Source organism: Balaenoptera borealis, assembly GCF_965194805.1.
Source record: "Balaenoptera borealis genome assembly, chromosome: 13".
NCBI classification, from domain to species: Eukaryota; Metazoa; Chordata; class Mammalia; order Artiodactyla; family Balaenopteridae; genus Balaenoptera; species Balaenoptera borealis.
In genome coordinates this window covers 101494328-101513465 of record NC_138870.1, presented here as the reverse complement: position 1 = coordinate 101513465, position 19138 = coordinate 101494328, and the positions used below count along the sequence as shown (strand labels likewise).

Genomic DNA, 19138 nt, shown 5'->3' with positions numbered 1-19138 from the left:
TGCAAGGACGGAGCTCACAGTACACGAAGGGATGCATTTAATGCAGGAGAAAGTGTTGCGGAGATTCGCTGTAAGGTTTGAGGGGGGTGCCCATCTCCTCCTAGGGGTGAGAGGTACCCCTTACTGAGGGCTCGCCCCGGCCAGCCTGGCCCACGGTCCCCACAGTAACCCCGCCAGCTGGGTTGTCTCATCCTCCACTGCAGATGGACGTTGAGGCCACAGATCCTGTGTCACCTACCAGGTCACAAGCTGAGAGGGGCAGGGCCAGCATAGATGCAGGGGTCCCTATTCCAGTCCCCGGCTTCTTCCACGGTGGGCCGTGGACTGAACCCAGGCCCGTTCCTGGAGGAGACTGGGACCCTCCCCGCCCGAAGCCTGGGCAGGTAGCACCCCCGTGCTGTCCCCCAGCCCCTGCAGGGCCAGCCAGCGTAGGCCCCGTCCCTGTCCCTGGAGCCTGCCCACCTCTGGGCCTCGAAGGCGCCAGACTTCACCACCTCCCCCGCCCCAGACACGGCCTCCTGGCCTCACAGCCTATGGGCCTCCACCCTGCTGCTGGCACACCCACTCTGCCACCCAGGTGTGACCTGTCCGTCTGCTCAGAGGCTTCAGCCGAGGCCCCTAGCCTGCAGGAGGAACCCCACGTTTCCGGCAGGGTGTCCGAGACCTCCGCGCTCTGGGCGCGGCACTGATACATCTCTGCTGCGTCTCCCACTAAAGCCCCTCCAGGCCCTGTCCTGCCGCCCCCAGCCCCCGAGGAGGCAAAGCAACCACTGTTCTACAGCCTTTCTGCCTGCTTCCCACCTCCGGGCCTTTACCCAGCCTCTGCCCTCTGGCTGGATGCCCTTCCTCCCTTCCCTCCAACTAGTTTCTTTTTCAGTGATTATATTAATAGTAAAAGGCAGTAAAGAATTGTGATTCTGGGCTCTGGAGCCAGATGGCCTGGGCTGGATTGTGGCTTCACTAGTTGACAGCTGACCACCTGGGGCTGAGTACTTCTGTTGAATTGTGCCTCAGTTTCCTCATCTGTAAGATGAGAGTCAGAGTAATACCTTCCTCCCTGGGAGATCCCAAGGCTGTAAATGTATTCAGAGACGTCAAATGCTTAGGATGGGCCTGGCACACAGTAGCTGCTCAGCAGCCTTAGCCATTATCACCAGCTGGCCTCCCGCTCTCCACTCGCAGTCCTCTGGCTTCCCCTGGGCACTGGGGCCCCACCCCAGTGATGCAGACCTTTCTCCCCTCGACCCAGCTCAGCCAACAATCCCCAGGCCGTCCTCCCTCTGTCTTGCGTTAGGATCTCGGGACGGGCCTACCTTCTCCATCAGATGCTCTCGGAGGCCGAGGCCTCTGCAAGCTGAGGTGAGAGGCAAACGCCCAGCGGACATGGACAAAGACTTTCTTCTTGACCTAACTGTAATCAGTCTCCTTGGAGCCCTCGGCTGGACGAGGCCTGACCTTGGGCTTCCCTCTCTGTCCTTGTAGGATCCACTGTGAGCAAGAATCCTAAGTCAGTTTAGTGAAAATCCACCACCCCCCACTGTCAGACCACCCCGCTGTCTCACCACCCTGGCTGGCCTTGAGCAAGGATTCGGCTGAGTGGGTCAGCAAGAATCCTCCTTCCCCAGATGTTTCCTCTTCCTACTTTCCCATCCACTGACCCCCGCCCTGCTCCTTGGCTATAAATCCCCACTTCTCCTTGTTGGAGTGAGACTCAAGTCCAATCCCCCGCCCCGACTGCAAGACTCCATCTGTGATTCAGAAATGCAAAGAGCTCTGAAAACTCAGATTTTTCAGGGCTCATTCGGCCACAAAACCTGACCTGACCAGAAGTGAGGTTATTTAGAGTCTCTGTCTACCCTACTTAGTGGAGATCTTGTGCAAAAACTTTCCCCAGGATGCCTCCCTGATCCCTTCTACAGGGCAGCAACAGACTGCATTATCATTCAAAAACAGTAGGAATTCCAAAGTCACATCTGGCCCTGGGGGTGTCAGTCCGATAAAGGACGGAAGATTTGCACAGACCGCAAGATGTGTCACAGAGCTGGCAGGTATGTGGATGAGCTGGATTCCACCGGACTCCAAAGATGGCCTGCAACTTCGTAGGAGAATTAGAGACAGGTATCTACAGGCTCGGAAAGTGCTTGGTAAGAAGTAGTAATACCTGGAGAGTATGATCATTATTTTGCATTAACCACTGAAAGGTCAATTTAGAGAACTACACAACCTGAAATCTCTTTCCTACATACTGCCTAGAAATGCTGGATAAAAAATTACACACATCTAAATGCATAACTGAGCTTGTAAGAAAGTGAGGATGATCACCAGGGGCCAGAATAATACTAGGATTATCATTAAGATAATCTTATCAGTGTACTTAGAGCATATTTAATATTAATTTTACTGAGGGCCAGTATAATGCTTGCAATATGCAATAATTCAATAGGGAGTGATGTTCTCAAGTGTCTTAATGTATTAAGCCCTTGTGAAAATTAATAAACAGAAACCTCATTTAAAATGGATTTGGGAGGCCAGAAGGGGGAGCTCTCACACTCCATCACTGCTGGTCAACCACAGACCCCACAGGAAGAGACATACCTTTGCATCTCCGACAGGAAGAAGGTTACTACTTTACTAGCCAGCAGGAGGAAGGAAGAATTTCTCCTCGCCTGGCAACAGCCCAGCCAATGAGAGACTGGTACAATTCAGCCAATGACAAGCCACTACACTTCAAACTCCCAGTTTCCTCCAATGGACTCTTTGTTTATAACAGCCCCTCCCAACTCCCCTTCTCTCTTATAAAAGAATGGTACCCTGGACTCGCCTGTGGTTCACCACAGATTGTGCATCCTGAATTGCAATTCTTTGCTGTTCCCGAATAAACCCATTTTTGCTGGTAAAATAACAGGTGTTTTACTGTTTTCCGTCAACGCCCTCTAGCGCTTGCAGCAACCCCAACTACTGCTATTCCCATTTCACAGATGAAGAAACTGAGCACATCTCACGCTGGTGGAGCTGGGATTCAAGCCTAGGCAGTCCAGCTCCAGAGTCTGTATTCTTAACTATTACACTCTACTAGCTGTACTCTAATTAGCATAACATTTAAGTCACAGGAAAATACTGTGAACTAAAAACCCAGACGTTAAATGAAGGTGCCTTGTAGGGTAGGGAGAGGGATGTTGAGACAGAGAGGTTAAAACCAGCAGTCGGGAGATAAGACACCAGCAAGCAGGACGATGGGAGATGCAACTGACCTCTTCACAGAAAGCCAGGGGTCTCGAGGGGCTGCACCCCTAATAAATGGGTAGCCGGGAGAAAGATCTCCCCATTGACAGAGATGACAAGAAAACCTGTCTCTGACCACCTGAACTCGAGGTAGGAAAAAGCATGCACGGCTCCTGATAATCTGTAGCCAAGAGCCTACCTTCACAGGCTGCTGGGTTAGGGTGGAGAGAGCCTAAACTGATTAACATAAACGTGGCCCCAGGCTGTGACAGCCTTAGGCTGCCAGGCACAGCAACCACAGAGAAGCTCTGGAGGGGTAAGCGCACAAGCCAGGCCTCCTGGGGTTTCCACAGATAAAGCCTGGCTGGAAATAAACTCATGATCTCAAATTATGCGACACACGGAGAAACAGCCGCTATGCGGGAAGGAGAGCAAACGCTACAAATGTCAGGATGAAATTCCTAAAACTTCAGCCACGAAACTATTGGAAAGAGACTGTAAAATGAATTTGCTTAACATAATCAAAGACAAAAGAAAGCGTGGATAGAACAAGATGTTATAAAAGCCAGGTACCAGCTTACTGGGCACCTACCCAGGTGTACAAGGGGATGGGACCCAGGACAAGGGAGCATCGTACGCAGTCTCAGCGTTGATTTCCCTGTCCTTCCCTGGTGTTCTGCAGTCAGTGTAAAAGTCCTCACTGACTCAAGTGCCTGGCGTGTCCAGGAGGGTGTTAGGCACCAGGTCTACTCCTGTTTGGGCCACAGTGAAAACATCTGGCTCTGTACAGAATAGACAGCCTCAAGACAAATTGGAGCTTTCTGCTGCTCCGTGTCTAACAGAAGCCCATCTGGGAGGAAAAATTCTCATGAGCTTGGTCCAGAAGATATGCACTTACCCGTCACCCCAGATCAGAGCCTGTCAAGCCAGGGCCCTGGAGGTCCTGGAGTTTTTCAGGATCTGTGAAACCCTGAAATTGTCTGCATAACTCCTGAATGTGAGCGTGCCTTCTGTTGGGGAGAGGAGTGTGGCTTTCATGGGCTTCTCTAAAAGGGCTGGGACCCCACCTTCCGGCAAAGCCAAGGAATGAGCATGGCCCATCTGTATGGAATGTCTGTGGTACCCAAAGATTTTGAGTGGAGGAGGGAAAACATTATTTTTATAGTTAATACAGATGCCTTAATTACAGACTGAGGTGAAATCCTCATGGATTTTGAAGATAACACATGAAGCTTCAGTCATCTCAAGGTTATGGGCCTCACTGGGTCCCCCTTGCAGACCACCTGAGGATGCCCCTCTCCATCTTCCCTGCAGTTAGGAAAGCCTGAGGGTCCTCCTCCAGATACTAGGTCCTTGGATCAAGCCAGGATGCTGCTCACCACATCACACAGGGAGCCCTTTATGATGGCACCTAGGAGGATCATCCCTTGGATTTCATTACCAGGAAAAGCTGTGTTTTCATCTGAAGGGCATTATGAATCTAGTGAGTGATCTTCTTTCCCTCTTTGCTTTTGTTGCCAGGAAGCTCAGAGTAAAAAAATCAGTCTGTATCTCACACGTGTACTGGATCTCCTAGCATGTTTTGTTTTTTAAAATCCAGGAACATCTTGATAATGATTATAGCAATAACACAACCACAGTTATTACATTATAAGCATTTTCTAATAGCCAAGCACAGGCCTGAAGGGTGTACCATACGATCATACAGTCCCAATACCCTCTCACATAGGTATTGCCATTCCTGCTTCTGCAGACAGGGCTAATGAAGCTGCAGGAGGGGCGGTGATGTTCCCGTGGCACCTGGAGGGTGAGATCAGAGCAGTGGAGCCTCAGACAGGGCATTTCCCCTGGCAGCCTGCATAGAAGGGTAGCAGCAGCAATCAGGCTCCGCTTCCTCGGGAGGGGCTGGGGGCAGGGGTGGACGGGGGGGGGGGGTGGGGGGAGCAGGAGAATGGGAGGATTCGACTCCTAGAGGTGTCTGGAGGGAAGGGACCCAGGACCCTGGAGTCCCGGACCCTCCAGCCCTCCGTTACTCTCTCCTCCTTACACACCTGACTCTGCAGTTCCTACACTTTCCTGGCCGTGAATGTGGTTTAAGTTTGGTAACTGACACAAGCAGCTAAGAAAGAGCATTTAACAAAACCCACCTGGCCCTCCTTTCCTACAAGAAAGGCCGGTCAATACAGTAAACACAGGGGGAAGTAAGAGAAGGGGATTCCCAAGAAAGGGTGCTGGGTGATCAGGCTCTGACGCTGCTTCCCAGGCCCTCTGCACCCCACTCTCTCCCACAGGAGGCCAGGTCCAAAGGCCCCCGGAATTCGTGTAGCCCAGCTGTCCATTTTACAGACAGAAAGACGGAGACCGGGAGCAGGGGTGCGACATGCAGGGTCACACACAGAGCAGGATTGTCCTAATGTGTGGCGAAAAGAGCAAATACTGGGGTCCTACTGGGTGCTGGGCCCCCCCACTCCCTCCCTCCTGGGGCAGCCAGGTCAGAATTTCCACCCACATTTTTCTCAGGAGGAAATTGAGGTTCTAAGGGAACAGACCTACCCTGTTGCACGGCAGGTAAGTGGAAGTGCGGAGATCGCGCCCAGCTCTGACCTGGAGGGCCCACACTACACGCTGTCACTCCGGGGGACCCCCTCTCCCCCCATCAAGTCATTAGTGATCGTGAGCACCTACTGCAGGCCGGACCCTGTCCCCAGAGGAGGCCACGTTTGCCCTTCCCTGGAGAGTCACAGGAGGCCGGGAACAGAGGAGGCAATGGGTGGAGGGTTATGGGAACCCCGAGGACACCAACTGGCTAGGGGGGCTCCGAAGTGTCCCCAGAGGCAGTGACATTTCAAACGAGCCGGGAAGGATGACCTCGCCCAGCAGGGCCGGGGCGGGGTGCAGACCTGGTGGCAGGAATTGGACAGACCGCGGCATCGATGAGGACGCGGGCTGAGCCATCAATAGAGGACAGGCCCTGCACTCAGCGGTCCCCGGGAGAGACTCTGGGCTCTGGAAGGGACGGTCAGGGCAAAGGCAGGATGTGGCCCTCTGGCCTCCCCTTCTCTCCTCAGCACTCCTCACCCCGCTGCAGCTGCAGGCCCCAGACCTGCCCGGGGCATCTGCGTGGGGGGCGTCTGGGGATGGGCCGTGGCTGGTGCTCAGATGGGCCAGGTCTCTCTCCAGGCCGAAGGGGAGGGCATCACAGAGGGAGGGCAGAGCACACACAGAGCAGAGGCGGGAGATGCAGCCCGGGGAGGCGGGAGCCAGAGCTCCAGGGGCTGTGGAGGGTGTGAGGCCACCAGGCACGGGGCCCCAAAGGCTGGGAGGACAGTGGGTGCCACGATGCCGCCTCGGGGTGCGTGAGGGGGTTTGGGGGGAAAGGCTTCAGGAAGACCCCGTGATGAGTCCGAGTCGCCGCCCAGGGATTTTACAGTGTGACCACGCGGCTCACGCCCAGAGATTGGACAGTTAGATAAGGGCCTGAGCTTAGGATTCCGCCCCGAGTTCCAGCTTTGCTTTTTCAGGGGCTCTGCTTTCCCCGGGGCACTTAGAGTTGAGGCTGAGAAAAGCCAGCGGCCTCCGCCCCAGACGCCTTCTAAGTCACGGAGGCTGCTGCCCTGCTCTCTACGTCCTTCTCGCCGGTGACCTGGGACAGGGGCTGCCCTTCCCCCTTCCCCCCACGCATTATGCTCCCCCGGCCCCATTTCTGGGATCTGTAAGTAATGACTCTTGTGACTTTGCTTTTTTTGTGTGAGTGTATTGAAACTGTGCCTTCAGGGGTCCTGGGGCGCAGCTGGGCTTGGGCTCAGGGAGGGGACTCCCCACGGGCCCATAAGTCGCCCAAGTGACAGGGCCTGGGCAGATCAATGGCCTGACAGGGCCAGGGCCAGGAGCTGGCACAGGGACACAGCGTCCTGGCACCTATTCTCCCTGGAGCCCCCCTCTGGGGTGCTGGGCGTGGGAGGGCGGCCCTGCCCAGCCCCCGGCCTGACCCTCAAGCGGCTCAGGTTTTAGCAGTTTCTGTTTTTGAGTCATGGAGGCCTGGGCTCTTTCTCTGTGGTTCCTGGTGTGGGTGGCAGATCGGGGTGGGGACCGAGATGAGAAGTCTGCCTGGGAGCTGAGGCTGCCATCTCCACTGTAAAGCTGCTTGGTGCCTCCTGCACTGGCTGGGCCCACGGGATTTCCCCAGACTCAGGGGCAGGTGACAGGAGCGGGGTCTCCTGGGCTTTGCCGCAGGGATGAGACAGAGGGTAAGCAGTCAGTCACAAGCTCCCAGCCCCTTACAGGGAGGTCGTCAGCTCATGGGTTGTCTGAAGGGAGAGGAAGGGGAGCCAAGAGCTTTCCTGAAGCCTCCCAGACAAATGAAAGCAGAAGTCAACTTCTTGGTGGAAGGTGCAGTCCTTGGAGGCCAGGCCCAGTTCACGTCCACATGCTTGCCCTTGTCCCACTGTCTGGGATAACCTTTCCCTAAGCCTGGTCTGCTTGGCCAACTCCTATTCATCCTGCAAAACCCTGCTCAGGGTGACGTCACCCACCTAAGCCTTCTCCACAAGCCCCACCCAACCACACATACCCGTGCATTTGGAGGACAGTACTGCCCAGGCCACCTGTTGCAGTGGCACTTTCCCCAGGAGGCTCAGAGAGTGAGATCCCTCACTATTAAGGACATGCTCCTGTCTCTTTCCTTAGCTGGCTCCTGTGGTCCTAACCTGGCTAGCAGCTTAGTACTCCCCCCACACCAGGCCTGTCTGCATAACATTCCTGGGTGGGGTGGGCCTCGGCAGCCCCCTTCCCTGAGGACACAGGGACTGAGAGGGCCACACAATTTGCCAAAGCCCATGTGCACTTTTTCTCCAGTAAGTATTTCATGCGAATCTAATATGTACCAGGCCCTGAGCTAAGCGCTGGATTTGAACCTGACCTTGGCCAAATCTTCTACCCTGTGGCAGCCTCTGTGTCTGTCTGGCCTCATAACTGCTCTGGGAGCAAGCTAGAATGTGGGGGAGGGAGGGGGCTGTCCTCATTTTTCCAGCGGGGGACAGAGGCCCACACTGGGCACACGTCCAGGCCCCTGGGGGTCCACCCCACACCGCCTTCTCTGCCCACCTTGCCCGCCCAGCTGAAAGCCACAGGAGCAGGAGACCCTCACCCTCTCCTGGTGAAGCAAAGGAAAGAGAATGGCGGGCCCTGGCTGGGGCCTGGGCGGGCCTCTCCCTCCCCCCTCCTCCCCTCTCACCCACCTACTGCCTACAGCACCCGCCAGAGCCCACTGTATTAGCATACATGCAGGGAGGAAACCCATCTGAGCTCAGCGACATCCCCCCTACCCCTTGCCCGGCACCAAGGCCTGCAGCCCACAGACCAAGGTGATGGCCGGTGACCTTGACCATCAGCACGGAGGCCTTTTCCCTTCATTGGCTGGTTCTTCTCTGCACCTTCAGGTAAAGCAGAGGACACCTTACCTGCACGGGGGCCGCCCCCTCTGTGGCTCTGTGGGCAGCTGTGTTCCCCACCTGCCTCTGAGTCCCCAGCTGGCCCGGCCCAGAGCATTCTGAACCGGCTCCCTCTCCAACAGGCCTGCTTTGTTTCTGCCACCCCCGCGGCCCGCTGCCCACACTCCCTCGGGTCCACACCTGGGGCTGTCCACGTTGACCTCCTTTAGGCTGCTTGAAGTTCTTTCCAGTTGGTCTTGTGAAATCAAACTCATTTCCCATTTCTGTGGGTTCTCCTCAGAGCCCTGTCCCCAAGGTGCCTCCTGTGCTTGTGTCTCGTCCCCCTAACCTGCCACCCTGGGCGATGCTCTAACCGTAGATGACAGAAATCGTGAACTCAGCGAATATTCAAGGGGTGGACCTGACCATTAGTTATAAGAAGGGTGCTCATTTGGTCTAAGATGTCAGGTTCTAATCCCCACTCTACGGATGACAAAACAGAGGCCCCAAGGCTTAGCGACAAGCAAGGGCTGCAGGAGAGGCCAGCTGGTCCCAGTTGGGCTCTGGGGACAAACACACCTGGATCTGAAGCGCAGCTTGGTCACTCACTGTACTTGGCATCAGTTTCCCCATTCTGTAAAGTGGGGACACAGCAGTGCCAGTCCCATAGGGTCCCTATAGGGGTAAGGGTCGCCTGGGCTCCTTAGGGCACAGTGCCTCCCCCCCACCAAAGGCTGGTGGGTGGACCCTCAGGGGACGCAGCCATTGTGATTCTAACAGGAGCACCCCTCCCCCCATCCCTCAGGATCTGGTCCACACCCTCTCCTTGCAGGGTCTCTCACCATCCTCACCTCACCGTCATCCAGGTCTCCAGCCAAAGACCACTCCCCAGCCCCAGCACACCGGCCTCCCTAGCAACCCACCCTCATGCGCGCCCCCCGCCCTCCCCCCCTCCCCAGCAAGGTCCCAACTTCACAAGCCCGCAGGCTGGGCCAGGGGCCTCCTCTGGGCTTCCCACCATGACAGCTCCATCACACCATGGGTCAGAGTCCCAGCAGCCTCCTCCATCAGACCATGTCGGGTCAGTCCGACGGAGAAGGACTACCTCTCTATCAGACTGAGTGTTCCAGCAGCACGGGCTCTGTCGTTATGGCTCAGTTGCCTCATAGGGTTCAGCACAAGGCTCTCAACACCCACGCAAAGTCACTGAATGAACTTGAGAAAATTGGAAAAACACAAAAAAGTTGGAAGAGGAAATAAACCACCAGAGAAAGTTCTTGCTACCATCTTGGTGCATTTCCCTCCAGCCTTTTTTCTGTGCCGGTTGTTGAGTGTTTGTCGGACACCCCCGTGAGCGCCCCATGAACACAAGCCTGCCGCCTGCCCGCTTCTCTTCCATGAATAAATGCTGAGTTTGCAGAATGGACGTGAGGCCTGACAGAGGGGCTGAGTCGCTTGGGGTCATGCAGCTCCAAAAGGAGGGGCCCAGCCCTCCCGACCCCCAGGGCTCAGCACCCCCTGCCCCACAATAGTCTCAGCCCCAGAAGTCCTTATTTCCCGCTGTCTAGCTGAACGTCTATCGTCTGTGAAGGCCAGGAAAACGGGGGTCCCTCATAGAAACACAGGGAGTTCACACGTGAAGCATACCTTACAGGTTTGCGGCTGCCCCTTACCACACGTTCCTAAAACCCCAGGCCCGCCCTGATGTCCGACATTCACTCTCTCGTTCCTCAGACATTCTTGGGGTTCCACTCTGTGCCAACCCCGAGCTGAGCCCTGGGATCCAGAGATGAATCCAGCAGAGTTCCGCCCTCGGAGCCCCAGGCTGGAGGGGAGGAGACTGGGGAGCAGATCCAGTGCCGGATCAAAGATTCCAGGGTAAGGGGGCACGGGAGGGGCGCCTACCCACCCTGCCTGGGGTGGACGCAGGGCAGCCAGGAGGGCTTCCTGGAAGAGGAGGGTATCTTCCAGCAGGGGCTTGAAGAACCAACAAAAGCCTCCAGTGAAGAAGGGAAGAAAAGAGTTCCAGACAGAGGAACGGCAGGAAGAGGGTCCAGAGGAGGGAAAGGCGGACAGCAAACAGGAATATGAGATGACCTTCAGGCAGTGAGCGGGGAGATGACCTGGGCCACCCACAGGCCTCCCTCTCACAGCTGCGGGCAGCGAGTGCGGCTCCAGAGGCCAGTTCCCTTCAGAACCAAGCTTGGCAAAAACTTCCACCTTCAACCATCAGACCTGCAAGGCCCCTGGGGCAGTGGTTCCGGGTTATTTCCTGGGAGAACCAACCTCAAGGCCTGCCGGGATCTCTCTGGAAACCAGACCTGTCCCAAAGGCCAATCGATGTCCGTCAGGCCAACGTGAAGATGTGACGGAGAACAAGGACACAGGTGTGATCCTCACTTGAGAAAGCAGATTCTACCCCCCATTCACAAATCGGAGACCAACCCACCAGAGGTCACAGAGCACATAAGCAAGCAGTTAAGTGGGCCCGGACACAGAAGCCAGCCCTCTCTGGCTCCGAGGGCGCCCCCAACCACGGCCCAAGTGTCCCCCATTGGTCCCCAGGGCCTGGAACGCTGGCCCCTGGCCAGTGCGCCCAGAATGTATTTTATGAATGAGTGAACAAAAGAATCCGAAAGCCCTGTCCTTCCGCCCACACCTCCGGCAGCAGGAAGGAGCCATCTGCTACTGGTTTTTGTTGTTGCTGTCACTCTGAAAATCAAAAGCACAAACCTGAAGTCACAGCTGTGTCACTTCGGGGCGGGCAGAACCCCCAGCCCCTGACCCCGGACTAGAGCAGAGTCCAGCACCTCGGCGGAGGGGTCAGACAGCTGCTCGGCCACTGACAGCATGAGACTGGACCCGTCGCGCCCCTGCTCCGAGCCTCGGTGTCTCCGTCGCTAAACGGAGGTGCTGAGGACCTACCTTGCTGGGTGGGTGCAGTGAGGACTAAGGAGCTGGGACCCCGCAGGGGTGGGTGCGGGGGAGATCCCGTCCCTCTGGCCTCCTCTGCCTATGACCTTGGCCGCCGAATGAGCTCTGAAACGCTCAGCACTAACCAAGCTGGATGCCCTGGCCCTGCGTGCAGCCGAATGGCTTACATATTATGAGGCATCCACGTGGCCAAAGGGCAGCGGGGCTGAGGAGGGCGCGGGCAGGTGGCTCACCGGGCTCGCGCGTGACTCAGCGGGACTCGTCGAGGCTGCAGGTCTGGGGTGGGAGCTGCCCCCAGCTGTACGCTGTGCAGGGAAGCCCGGCTGCCGGCATCTCTGATGAATATTTTATCACTGCTCACAGAGCAGGCAGGCCCCAGGAAGGTGCCTGCAGCCTCTGATTCCACAGAGCACCCCTTCCTGCCCCGACAGAAGGAAGTGGCTGGGTGGGGTGCCGGTGGGGTCAGGAGCCCAGACAGCTAGCTCATTCCTGCCCTGCTGTCACTTCAGGTCAGCTCAGCCCAGCAAATGCCCCTGAGCCTCAGCCCCAATCTGCCTTGCACTGTGCTGGGTGCTGGGCTCCACTCTGCCCTGGACAGCTCCCAGGCTCCTTTGCACTGCCCCCAGAACACCAGCACTCTGCACCTTGGCCTGGTCAGACACCCCTTCCTGTTGGCCCAGAGCACTGCCACCTCCTCCAGGAAGTATTCCTGGCTTTTTTCTTCCCACTGTGTGACCTTGGGCAGGCCCATCACACTCTCTGAGCCTGTTTCTAAAATGGGGCTGGTGGTCCCCACTCATGGGGGACCAGATGAGACTGTATAAACAAAGTATCTCCCAGCTCCTTGCTCACATGGACTCATTCTTTTTGGAGGGACCTGAACATTTGGAACCAAATCGATAAATATTATAGAGCATGTCTAGGGGTGGGACACAGGAATGTATAGAGCCTGGCTCCTGCTTGCAGGGCTCCACAATTTAACTGTGGAGATAGGACCTAAATAATAATACTAATAGTAATAATAATAATAACAGCAACAGTAATAACAGCTACCACATTTCAAGCCCCCACTACTGCCAGATAATTGACATCACATCCCCTTGTCTACTCCTCCCAGCAGCCCTGTGATGTGAGGTTCCAACCCTCCTTTCATAGCACGGCAGGAACCTGAGACTCAGAGAGGGGCAGGACCCTGCCTGAGGTCACACAGCTTGGCGGGGCTGACCAGCTGTCCTGCTGGACCTCTGGGGTGTGCCCTCGGGGTCAACACCTGCTTTTCACATCATTGTCCATGTGGGGGCTCCACTGAGACGGAGATGGTCCAAGTCAAATGATGAAGATACACAGGATACGGTGCAGCCAGTAAAAAATCGTCACTGCTCTTTAGGAGCTACTGGACTATTGAGGGAACAGGGGAAATGCTAGTAGTATTACAGTAAGTGAAAAGGAACAGGATACGGAACTGCGTGTGGTGTGATGACATCCTGTGAAAATAGTTCTACATCAAGATGTATTGATTCAAAAAAGACTGGAAATGATACACAAAATGATAATGTTCAGAGGCTGAGGTTACGGTGAAATCGGAGCCTATTTTGCAGACTTTGTACCACATGGCTATGTTGGTTTTATAATTTAAAATTTTCCTTAGAGATAGGATTGGGGGACTTCCCTGGTGGCGCAGTGGTTAAGAATCCGCCAGCCGGGGCTTCCCTAGTGGCGCAGTGGTTGAGAGTCTGCCTGCCAATGCAGGGGACACGGGTTCGAGCCCTGGTCTGGGAAGATCCCACATGCTGCGGAGCGACTAGGCCCGTGAGCCACAATTGCTGAGCCTGCGCGTCTGGATTCTGTGCTCCGCAGCAAGAGAGGCCGCGATAGTGAGAGGCCCACGCACCGTGATGAAGAGTGGCCCCTGCTTGCCGCAACTAGAGAAAGCTCTCGCACAAAAACGAAGACCCAACACAGCCATAAATAAATAAATAAATAAATAAATAAATAAATAAATAAATAAAATAAAATAAAAAAAAGAATCCGCCTGCCAATTCAGGGGACACGGTTTGATCCCTGGTCCGGGAAGATCCCACTTGCTGCGGAGCAACTAAGGCCGTGCGCCACAGTTAGAGCCTGTGAGCCACAACTACTGAAGCCTGTGCACCTAGAGCCCCTGCTCCGCAACAAGAGAAGCCACCGCAAGGAGAAGCCCGCGCACCACAACGAAGAGTCGCCCCTGCTCGCTGCAACTAGAGAAAGCCAGCGTGCAGCAAGGAAGATACAACGCAGCCAAAAATAAAAATAAATAAAATAAATAAATTTTTAAAAAAAAGGAAGTAGGATTGGTCCACCACAAGGATTTATTGAGCACCTAGTGTCTGCCCTCCCTTGCTGAGAGTCTTCTCCTCTCTCAGCCTCAGATTTAGTCAGTGGGAGGAATGAGATGGACACCAATGTAAGTAACGAAGAACTTGGGGCCACCCTCCCCATCTCTCCATGGTGGGGCCTGTCAGCAGCTCAAACCCAGCACAGCCAAAGCCAGGCTCAGGATGTTCTCCCACGTTAAGTCAACTGTACCACGGATCACCACCGCCACCTACTCAAGTCCTAGACTAACAATCACAGGGGCTCACGAGGTAGTGAGCTCCCTGTCATGGGAATAACCAAGCAAGGAGCGTCATGTCTCTCCACCAAGACGTGGCCTCAATGGCTGTCTTTCAGTCCATCTTAATTAGACCCAAAGTCTTACCAGCTGTGTGACACTGGACAAGATACTGACCTCTCTGTGCCTTGCCCTCCTCATCTGTACAATGGGATCATACAATGACCTCATAAGGCCTCAGAGGGTTAACAGAGAGCAAATATGTAAGATGCCTTCCATGTGCCTCTCCAGGACTATTATTATTTCACAGCTTTACCTACCCACTTGTGGGAGCTAAGGGGGACAGAAATAAAAATTCCTATTTCACAGATTTGAAAACTGAAGCACAGAGAGTAACCTCCCTCAGACTCAAAGGGGTGTAAGTGACTCCAAGCGGATTATTTTTGCTGGAGAAACTGCTTTGGCAACACAAAGAAGGCCTTTAGCCAGCCCAGCTGATGGCACAGAAAGCAAAACTTTAAGAACCTTCCAGAAAATGAGCAGGACTTCTGCTGGGGTCAGAGGAGCCCACGGTGGCAGCTCCTGACAGTGAGGCATCTTGGTGACATTCCCTCACCTTAAGGCATGTAGCATTGTGGAAAGCGGGCGCGCACACCTCATGCCAGAGACCCTGGGGTTTGAGCCCCAGCCCTGCTCCTTGCTGCCCTGTGTCTCTGGGCAGCCCTTGGCCTCTCCAAGCCTCAGTTTTCCCATCTGTTAACTGGGCATGGCCACGATCACCTTCTGGGCTGCTGGGAAGAGTAAGTGGGACGGTGCCTGGGGAAGACTTCACACAGGGCTTGGCACACAGTAGGTGCTCAGGGAATGGCTGTCCCCTGCTTCCTTCCAGAGGTAAACCCAGGCTTTGGAGTCAGAACCGAGGAGAGCAATACTCCCCGCTGCAATGAACTACATAGATTTTCCTGAAAATCTTTTCAGAAAGGAGCTGGCCCTGGCCCCTCCCCACTTGCGCCTGGGTGTAGTACGTGGTAATGCAGTAGCAAATGTCACCTCTGTCCTCTCTGCTCTCCCTAGAGGGTACAGATGGGCGCCAGCATCACCTGAAGGCTTCCTTGTGCACCAAGGGGCCCTGTACATGGCTTCACCCACAGTCATCACGTGACCCCACAAGTGGGTTTCCAACAACAACATTAACACTAATACTGATAGGAACTCCAGGGCCGGTGCCAGGCCAGCCTGACTGCAAGCCACTGTCACTGCAAGACCACACGTCACTGCAGGACCACTCTACCACACCAACACAGGGCACTGTCCTTCTGGAAACCTTCCATGAGGCCACGTTGTCCTCACAAGTACCCTACGTGGTAGGTGCTACGATAATCAGCACGTCATAGATGAAGACACCGAGGTGCACAGAGACGTTTGGTGACTTGCCAACATCACACAGCTGGTGAGAGGTGGGGCTGAGATTCGAACCCAAATAGCCTGGCTCCAGAACCCAGGTCTTAATCACCTAAGTGCGTTTTCCAATCCACTCTATACAAATGAGAGCACTGAAGCTCAGCAGGTGGACCTGACTCTGGGGTCTCCAGCCTTTGCGGCCCCTCCCTGGCCCCTGCTGGCTCCCCTTCCAGGTCACCCAGAGCCCAGGGTCTGAGGTCAGAGCCAAGTCCTCTAAGGCAGCGGCACCCGGGCTGCTCCCCTGAGACATCTGGATTCCTGAGTCACTAGAATTCTGCTCACACAGAGTTTCAAAGTCCCTGTGCCTCTAGGTGCTCCCCCACTGAGGTTCGATTTTGAGACATAAAAGAGGGATGTGGTTAAAAGAAAAAAAAAGAAGGTTATACCGTCACCAGGAAGTCACCTCCTTGTCTCACTCTCCCACGTCTTCATCACAGCCCATGGTCCTAATTCGTACCTCCCGACTCTTAACTCTGGTCCTCCTCAGCAGCCGTACCCCTGAGGGCCACCCTGGGCTATGGGGTGAGCCCCGCAGCAGGACGTCCTGACTCCGCTTTTGACCTGGAGGACCACTGACAGCACGTCTGACCCAATAGCTCCCCATCCAGGTTGCTTCTGTGGCCTCCCCCTTTCTGCGTGGGTCTCTCTGCCTCCCTGGGGACGCTTGCCATCCTCCAGGCCTGAAGAAGGCCTGGGGGAACGAGTGAGTGAGAGAGTGAATGAATGAATGAATGAATGACTTTTCCCGTTCCTCTCTGGGCGTCGCGAGAGCTCTGCTCGCCTTACAGATGTCCCAGAAGATGATTTTGTTCACGTCCATGAACGTCCACAATCTGGGGAACCTGGTGAGGGTCCAGGGCTTTCGCCTTCCTTCTCCCATCCCGGCCTCTCCAGAATCTGCCGGGAGTCGCCCGGGGACAAGGGTGTTGTCTCCCAGTGCCTGCCTTGAGCAAGAGAGCTGGCACTGGCACGCAGCCGGATGCCATAAAATGCCGCCTGAGGCTGCGAGGCAATTCCGCGTGGCCATCCTCAGGCCTTTTAAGCCACCCATTAGAAACAAAAAATCCATCAGCTAACAAATGTTTCTGCACAGACCACTTTCCCTGCTGATGAGAAATTAAGTTCACGTGACTGTCCCCATCACCAGACAGTTAAAACAGCCGAGACACACGGAGTGCCAGCCACTCTCACAACGGGTACCCACCCCCACGGCCAGTTTGCGGTGAGCTTGTGATATGTCGGGCGTTGTGCCTCTTTGGATCCTGACTACCCACAAGGAGCTCGTAATATTAAGATTCGCAGTTTTCAGATAAGGAAACTGAGGCCCAGAGAAGCAGTGACTTGCCCAGGGCCACACAGCCAGTCAGTGGTGTATGCTGACCCAGGTGCTAGCCCAGGTCAGCTTGATTCTATAGCCCTCACCCACCCCTTACCGCCATTTAAACAAATGGCTCAGAATCCCAGACCGTTTGGCAGGAAAGACCCTAGGGAGGCCCTAATCTCCTCTGACTGACGGGGACTTGGGCTCAGAGAGGGGAAGTGGCTTGCCCAGGGACATAGCAAGGCCATGCCCCCAGGATGGACCCCTCTTGGGTCCGCTCCACTGCCTGCCAGCCAGAGGGAGCTAATATGACCTTGTCCGATCACCCAATGACACCACCCAGCGGCACTCACACTTGAATGTGCACCAGAAGGGGGGAGTGGTAAGATGCAGATTCCTGGTGCCCCATCAGAGGTCAGGATAGGAGCCCAGGAATCCGCATTTTATCAAGCCCTGTCATTAAAGAGGACAGTCTGGTGGTCCCAGGCTCTTCTCCCAGAGCCCCCAGCTTACCCCTCCAGGGAGGGTCTTGGGTTGGGCCTGGTGCGGCAGGTCTGAGAGGCCACAGAGAGCTCGCCCTCCCCCTCCAGATGCAGCCCAGCGACCGGCCTTTGGGATCCCTGGGAACTCAGGCACAGCCACGCTCTTGCCAAGAGCATCGCTAATCACCTGGACACGCTGGGTTCTCACAGCAGCTGCACACAGCTCTCAGGGCTGCCCCGAGCCACGGATGGGGAAATGGAGCTCGCCCTCAGGAAGTGGCCTGGCTGAGCAGGGCTGAGACCACACCCTGTGACCTTCGGGCCAGGGACCCTCCCCCAGCCCAGCAAGTTCTCCCCTACCTTGGCTCCATCGGAGAAAATCTTAGAAAGCGTCAGGCGCTGCTCATGTGAACGGGGTCTCGTGCATGATGAGATTTTGCCAGAGGCCCAGACCCTGGACGGGGCAGACCTGCCCCATGTGCCACCTCTCAAGGGATGGGAGGGGGCTCACCAGGTTGAGGGCACGAACCTCTACAGGCTCCGCCTCTGCCCTCAGATGTGCCTGATGCCCCAAACGCACCCGCACAGGTCTGCAGGGCCAGCTCCCTGCAGGAAGGTGGCGGGCGGCCCAGGCCAGAGGCCAGAGGGGTGGGGCCGCACGCCGAGCCAGGACAGGGCTCAGAAAGGAGGTGTCTCCCTTCTGACCATCTTTGTTTGCTCTATTCAGGGGGGGCCAGTGGAAAGACAGGGGGGAGCTGCGATGGGGAGGGGCAGTGTCGGGGGTGGGGGAAGATCAGGAAACAAGGCAGCTGGAGAAGCGGCCGGACGGACACGCAGAGACCCACCCACGGAGACAGACAGAAACTCAGAGACAGAGAAGAGAAGGGGGGGCAGGGGGGGCGTGGGCGAGAAAGAGACTGCGAGAGAGGATGCGCTCCGGAGGTCCCAGGAGACGGGGGTGGGAGAGGCTGGACCCCCAACCAAGGGGAAGGCCCGACCCCCGCCCAACCCATGTCCCCGCACTCGGCGGGGACACGCGCGCGCGCGCGCGCGCGCGCACACACGCCACTCCGCCGGCGCCGCCCGGGCCCCCGCCCTCCGAGGGGCGCGCGTGCCGCCCCCTGCCCACCCGGACCCCTCCCCCGGCGGGGCCTCCGGGACCCGTCCCCGCCACTCACCTCGGTCCCCGCGCCACCTCCGCCGCCGCTGCCACCGCGCAGAGCCGGAGCCCGGGGCCGGGGGAGGGGGCCGCGGAGGCCCCGCCCCGCCCCGCCCCCCGGGCCCGCGTAGGGCGCCCGACGCGGTCGGAGCCACCGGACTCCTGGGCTGCTGGAGACGCGCGGCAGGCAGCCACCTGGGTCGCGGGTACGCCCACCGGCTGGGGCCCGCCCGAGCTGGGAGCCGGGGGCCGGAGGGGTCCTCCCGGGATCCCCCCACCCGGGTGCACTGCGCAGGCTGTGGGCGGTGCCCGCCGGGGAAGGGGGTGTCCCCGGCCACCCTGGCGGCCCAGATCGGCTCTCTGGCCAGCAACGCATTCCTCCGCGACCCTCTAACGCCCACGGAGCGCCCCTTCCCCAAGCCCCAGCCTGTGGGGGTCGCCGGTAGCGGGGAGGAAAAATCAGACCCTCAGATTCAGTCCCTGCCCTGGGGCTTGGGGTCTTGAGGGAGGCCGAGGGGTCAGCGATGGGACAAACAAACG

General features: G+C 56.6%; 1 protein-coding gene across 2 annotated transcripts in view; it reads right to left on the bottom strand.

Annotated features, from left to right (window-relative positions):
* The window catches only part of PRR5 (proline rich 5), a 131584-nt gene extending 112948 nt beyond the window's left edge, over positions 1-18636 (bottom strand). The window contains exon 1 of one of the 2 annotated variants that reach the window (XM_082350870.1): positions 18618-18636. The gene's annotated coding sequence lies outside the window, so the exon portion shown is untranslated. Of the gene's footprint in view, positions 1-11576; positions 11658-18617 lie in introns of those variants that run through there. The other variant, XM_082350869.1, reaches the window with a different exon arrangement.
* Positions 18637-19138: the final 502 nt, after the last annotated feature.